The sequence below is a fragment of the Callithrix jacchus genome, chromosome 20 (assembly GCF_049354715.1).
Source record: "Callithrix jacchus isolate 240 chromosome 20, calJac240_pri, whole genome shotgun sequence".
In the NCBI taxonomy this organism is placed as follows: domain Eukaryota; kingdom Metazoa; phylum Chordata; class Mammalia; order Primates; family Cebidae; genus Callithrix; species Callithrix jacchus.
In genome coordinates this window covers 32,557,578-32,564,723 of record NC_133521.1, presented here as the reverse complement: position 1 = coordinate 32,564,723, position 7,146 = coordinate 32,557,578, and positions in this window count along the sequence as shown.

Below are 7,146 nucleotides of genomic sequence, written 5' to 3'. Positions count from 1 at the left end.
TGTGCATTTGCTGAGGAGTGATTTACTTCTAATTATGTGGTCAATTTTGGAGCAAGTGCAATGTGGTGCTGAGAAGAACGTGTATTCTGTGGATTTGGAGTGGAGTGTCCTGTAAATGTCTATTAGGTCTGATTCGTCCAAATCTGCATTCAGTCCTGGATATGCTTGTTGATTTTTCTTCTTGTTGATCTGTCCAATATTGACAGTGGAGTGTTAAAGTCTCCCACTGCTATTGTGTGGGAGTCTAAGTCTCTTTGTAGGTCTTTAAGAACTTGCTTTATGTATCTGGGTGCTCCTGCGTTGGGTGCGTATATATTTAGGGTAGTTAGCTCTTGTCGCATTGATCCTTTTACCATTATGTAATGTCCTTCTTTGTTTCTTTTGGTCTTTGTTGATTTAAAGTCGTTTTATCAGAGACTAGGATTGCCACCCCTGCTTTTTTTTTTTTTTTTCTCTCCATTTGCTTGGTAAATCTTCCATCCCTTTATTTTGAGTCTATGTGAGTTTTGGCATGTGAGATGGGTCTCCTGAATACAGCACACCAAATGGGTCTTGACTTTTTTATCCAGTTTGCCAGTCTGTGTCTTTTGATTGGGGTGTTTAGACCACTTACATTCAACATTAATATTGTTTTGTTTTAATCTGATCCTGCCATTTTGTTACTGGCTGGTTGTTTTGCCTGTTGGTTGATGCGGTTTCTTCACTGCATTGTTGTTTTTTACCATTTGGCACATTTTAGCAGTGGCTGGTACTGGTTGTTCCCTTCCCTGTTTAGTGCTTCCTTCAGGAGCTCTTGTAAGGCAGGTCTTGTAATGACAAAATCTCTCAGCAATTGCTTGTCCATAATGGATTTTATTTCTCCTTCCCTTATGAAGCTTAGTTTGGCCGGATATGAAATTCTGGGTTGAAAGTTCTATTCTTTAAGGATGTTGAATATTGGCCCCCACTCTCTTCTAGCTTGTAGGGTTTCTGCCAAGAGATCCGCTGTGAGTCTGATGGTCTTTCCTTTGTGGGTGACTCGACCTTTCTCTCTGGCTGCCCTTCGGATTTTTTCCTTCATTTCTACCCTGGTGAATCTGACAACTATGTGCCTTGGGGTTGCTCTTCTTGAGGAATATTTTTGTGGTGTTCTCTGTATTTCCAGGATTTGAGTGTTGGCCTGCCTTGGTAGGTTGGGGAAGTCTTCTTGCATAATACCTTGAAGAGTGTTTTCCAACTTGGAAAACACTGATTCATTCAGGTTTGCTGATCAAGCGTAGATTAGGTCTTTTCACATAATCCCATAGTTCTTGGAGGCTTTGTTCATTTCTTTTCACTCATTTTTCTCTAATCTTGCCTTCTCATTTTATTCCATTGATTTCATCTTCTATCTCTCATATCCTTTCTTCTGCTTGATCGATTCAGCTGTTGAAACTTGTGTATGCCCCGTGAAGTTCTCACGCTGTGTTTTTCAGCTCCATCATGTTGTTTATGTTCTTCTCTAAGCTGATTATTCTAGTTAGCATTTAGTCTAACCTTTTTTCAAGGTTCTTAGTTTCTTTGCATTGGGTTAGAACATGGTCTTTTAACTCAGAGAAGTTTGTTATTACCCACCTTCTGAAGCCTGCTTCTGTCAATTTGTCAGATTCATTCTCTGTCTTTTTTTGTTCCCTTGATGGTGAGGAGTTGTGGTCCCTGGGAGGAGAAGTTCTAGTCTTTGATGGTTTCGTCCTTTTTGCTCTGTTTTTCCCCCATATTCGTGGATTTATCTCCCTTTAATCTTTTAAGTTGGCAGTTTCAGGAGTCTCAGTGACCTTTTTTTTCTGTTGAGGTTGGAGCTGTATCTTTTTGGGCCTGTAGAGGGCGTTGCTGGGCTCTCTCGGGTTCAGTCCGGTTGCCGGGTGGGTGGTCGTTCCCCCGAGTTTGTTTGCAGGTGAGATTGGCTCAGTCTTCCCAATGGCATCTCTCCTTCCCCAGCTGGGTCTTCCTAGTTGGGGTCAAGCTGGTATATTTGCTACCAGGCTGTCTAGCGAGGGCTGCAGTTGGAGGTCTGTGGAGGTGGGGCCTGCCAGGCCTTATGGTGTTTCCCTGCTTTCAACTCTGCCTCCCTCTGTGGGACGGTCCGTCCCACTGGCGTTAGTCCGAACTTCCACCCAGGTCCCTGAGACAACTTGCCATCCCGGCGGCAGCCGCCTCTCAGATTTGCCTCGAATACCCACGGTGCCCCTCAGTCTGGCAGGGCTCTCGTGGACCGTGGGCTGCAGGAGGGATGAGGTAAGCACAGGATCCGAATCGGATCACGGAGGGGGTTAAGTCCCCTGACCCTGGGAGCCGGCTGCACGTTTCAGGTGGGGACGTGCCCCCTCCTCCCCCGTCTTGATTTGCACCCCTGGGCGGCCCTCGCCCTGCGGCTCCTTCCCTGACCCTGTTTTCAGTGCCCTATCGGTCCTACCAAAACGAACCCGGCACCTCCTTTGGAATCGTAAAGTCCTTAACCCTCTCTGTCTCATTCGCTGGGAGCTGCATTCGGGTGTTGTCTTCTCCAGGCCATCTTTTCAAAATTAGAAATGTAGAAAATTTGGAATTTTCTACAGAAAAGTAGAGACTATGTAATGCTCACCCATAGATTCTTGATCTGGATTTGACAATTGTATGTTGCGACATCTTGTACCTGATCATTTCTCCCCCTCTGTGTGTATATATACACGTATATGTGTCCCTTAACAATCTATGAGGAATTGGTTCCGGGACTTCCTGCAGACACCAAAATCTAGATGCTAACGTTCCTAATATAAAATGGTGTCGTATTTGTGTGTTACCTATGCACAGCCTCTTGTATACCTTAAATCATCCCTAGTGCTGATAATACCCAATACTATGTAAATACTATATAATCATTATACTATGTTATTTAGGGAATAATGACTCAAGGTCTGTGTGTGTTCAGTAGAGATGCAACCATCCATTTTGTTCTTTGTTCCTTGAATATTCAAGGTTGGTTGAATCCTCAGATGCAGAACCCATGATATTGAAAGCCAACAGTCTGTGTGCGGGTATACAGACATTTTTGGCAACTTGCTTTTTAAACTACATCAAACATTTTTCTAGGTCAAAACAATTAGTCTGACTACTTTCACTCTTAGGAGCTGTATGGTGGCTACCACATGCAAGGAAGCACATGGTATTCAGATATTCCTTCAATGACCTCGTAGCAAGGACCAAGAAGGAGCCTCACGTGCTCCAAGTCAAACCCACCTCCCCAGGCTTCCACACTTCGATTAGCAGGGGTGAAGATGGGCCAAGAACTGTGTGTGCTCTTGGCAAGATGCCTACCTTTCCCTCCTCCCAAGACTCCAGCTTCTCCATCACCTTCTGGGACTATGAGGTCTGATCTCATTAAAGCTTTTGTCCTTATTTGTCCCATTACAAGAGGCTCAGCATTCCTGGGTCACCTCTTGTCTGACCGCACTCTAACATGCCTTTGAGTCCATCTCTTGCTTTCCTCAGCTTTTGGAGATCTTCCTCCGTGCCCAGTGGAACTCATCATAGGTTACAAGCGAAATTCCCTATTCCCTGTGGTGTTTTTTGTTGGTTGGTTGGTTGGTTTTTTTAATGGAGTCTTGCTCTGTCCCCTAGGCTGGAGTGCAGTAGCAGGATCTCGGCTCAGTGCAGCCTCCACCTTCTGGATTCAAGCAATGGTCCTACCTCAGCCTCCTGAGTAGCTGCGGCTACAGGTGCGCACTGCCACACCTGACTAATTCTTACTTTTTTTTTTTTTTTTAAGCAGAGATGGGGTTTCACTATGTTGGCTAGGGTGGTCTCCAAGTGATCCACCCACCTCAGCCTTCCAAAGTGCTGGGATTACAGGTGTGAGCCACCGGGCCTGGCTAGAATTCCCTATGTATTAGTGAACATTTCCTATACTTTTCTACTTCACTCTTACCACTGGGCCTGGGGGTGGGAAGATGTTCTCACTGCTTCCAGATCATTCTCCTTCCATCCTCTCTGAAACCCCTTGGCATGGAGGGTCAGGTCATCAGACCGTGCCACCTAATACTTAACGCAGTCATCATCTGATGCCTGGGTCTCTAGGATTTTAGCTCCCACTCTTTACACTCCCATCTGAATTATCTTTTTAATGCTCAGGTAGATTGAAGACTTGGCTTTTCAGTTCCTTGACCTCCACTTTCCCAACGATCCTGTCCTCTTCCCTCCTTCAGGCAGTTGTTACTCTGAGACACACCGATCTCGTTACTGGCAATAGCAGCCTGCTCGTGATCTGTCTCATGCATTCCATTCTCAAGCACGCTTTCTTAACCATCCTACCCATGGCAACTCACAGTTTGACTCCACCACTCTTCACACTCCTTTATCCCCTCAAGTTCTTTAGGTTTAGATTTGTTTTTAATTTTTAAAAACTGACTTCCAAAATTGTTTATTGGGGCCAGGTATGGTGGCTTATGCCTGCAATCCCAGCACTGTGGAAGGCCAAGGCAGGTGGATCACCTGAGATGAGGAGCTGGAGACCAGTTTGGCCAATATGGTCCAACCCGTCTCTGCTAAAAATACAAAAATTAGCCAAGCACGGTGGAGCACGCCTGTAGTTCCAGCTACTTGGAGGCTGAGGCAGGAGATCAGCTTGAACCTGGGAGGCACAGGTTGCAGTACACTGAGATTGTACCACCACACTCCAGCCAGGGTGACGGAGCAAGACTATGTCTCACAAAAAAGTATGTTTATTGTATACAACATGATATTTACAAATGTGTACATTATAGAATGACTGAATCAGACTAATATACCCATGTACATGTATTTTTGTGGTACAAATATTTAAAATCTACTCTTGAGTGATTTTTCAAGAATACAGTACAGTCAGGTACAGTGATGATACCTGCAGTCCCAGCTACTTGGGAGGCTGAGGTGGGAGAATTGCTTGAGCCCAGGGGTTTGCGACCAGCCTAGGCAACATAGTGAGATCCCATCTCTTAAACAAAAATACAGCACTTAGTAAGCATAGTCGCCGTATTGTACAACAGATCTCTTAAATGTATTCCTCCTTTTGAACTGAAATTGTGAATCTTTTCACTAACATCTCTAATCCCCTCCCACACCCCCAGCCCCTGGTAGTGACTATTCTGTTCTCTGCTTCCATGAGCTCAACAGTTTTAGATTCCACATGTAAGTGAGATCATGTGATATTTGCCTTTCAATGCCAGGCTTATTTCACTTAGCACAAAGTCCTCCAGGTTCATCATGTTGTTGCAAATAAGTTTCCTCCTTTGCTTTTTTAGACCGGGTTTGCTTTGTCACTCGGGCTGGAGTATAATGGTGCAGTCTTGGCTTGCTGCAACCACTGTATCTGAAGCTCAAATGATGTTTCTGTTTCAGGCACCCAAGTAGCTGGGACCACAGGCATATGCCACCATGACTGGCTAATTTTTGCTTTGTGGTTTTTTTTTTGTTTGCTTTTTTTTTTTTTTTTTTTTTTTTAGAGAAAGGGTTTCATCATGCTGGCCAGGCTAGTCTCAAACTCCTGGACTCCAGCAATCTACCTGCCTCACCTTCCTAAAGTGCTGGGGTTACAGGCATGAGCCACTGCGCCCAGCCAAAGTTTCCTTCTTTAAAGCTCAATAGTATTCCATTGTGTATGTAAGTCACATCTTCTGTATTTATTCATCTATTGATCAATACTTAGGTTGATTTCTTATCTTGGCCATTGTAAATAAAGCTGCAATGAGCATGGGAGTGCAGATATTTCTTTGACACAGTAATTTCATTTCCATTGGATACATACCTGGTAGTGGAATTGTTGGATCACGTTGTACCTCTATTTATTTATTTATTGATTGATTGACTGATTGATTGATTGATTGAGATGGAGTTTCGCTGTTGTTACCCAGACTAGAGTGCAATGGCACCATCTCGGCTCACCGCAACGTCTGCCTCCTGGGTTCAGGCAATTCTCCTACCTCAGCCTCCGAGTAGCTGGGACTACAGGTGTGCACCACCATGCCCAGCTAATTTTTGTATTTTTTTTTTTTTTTTTTTTTTTTTTTTTTTTTTTGGGAGGAAGGCAGGAAGGGAGGGAAGGAGGACGATAGGGAGGAAGGAAAGGATGAAGGAAGGAAGGAAGGGAAGAAGGGGAGGGAGGGAGGGAGGGAAGGAAGGGAAGGAAGGAAATCAAGCAATGAGAGAGACATTGCCGACCTGGATCTAGAGGTTTACAAGTTGATTTCTTTTTTTGAGAGAAGGAAAGAAAAAAATAAAAATAAATAAAATAAGTAAAGGAGAGGAAGAAAGAGGAAGAGAGAGGGAGGGTAAACGGAAATACTGCTTTATTCTGAAAAAAATTGGGTATTAATAATGGCCAATCAATGTTTCATTTAAACTTATTAGTAGGTGTAATGTGGTATTGACAAGAATGTATATTTTGTGTATTTGAAGTGGAGAGCTCTATAAATATTTATTAAGTTTACTTGTTCCAGATCTGAGTTCGAGTCCTTGATATCCTTATTAATTTTCTGTCTCATTGAGTCTAAGTCTTTATGTATCTGGGTGTTAGGATCGTTAGCTCTTGTTGTTGCATTGATCCTTTTACCACTATATCTTTGTTGCTTTAAAATCTATTTTATCCGATATGAGAATTGCAACTCCTGCTTTTTATTTATTTATTTATTTTTGCTCTCCATTTGGTTGGTAAATCTTTCTCCATCCCTTTGTTTTGAGTCTTTTTGTATCCTTGCCTGTGAAACAGGTCTGGATGTAACATGCCATTGGGTTTTGGCTGTGTCTTTTGATTGGGGGATTTAGTCGATTTAAATTTAGGGTTACTGCCATTTGATGTTAACTGGCTGTTTTATCCATTCGTTGGTGTAAATTCTTCTTTATGTTGGTGCTCTTTACTTTTTGGTATATTTTTAGTAAGGCTAATACTGGTTGTTTCTTTCTGTGTGTAATGCTTCTTTCAGAAGCTCTTGTAAAGCAGGCCTGGTGGTAATAAAATCTCTGAGTTCTTGCTTGCTCATAAAAGATTTTATTTTTCCTTCAGTTGTGAAGTTTAGTTTGGCTGGATATGAAATTCTAGGCTGAAGGTTCTGTTCTTTGAGGATGTTGAATATTGGCCCCCACTCTCTTCTGGCTTGTAGAGTTTCTGCTGAGAGATCT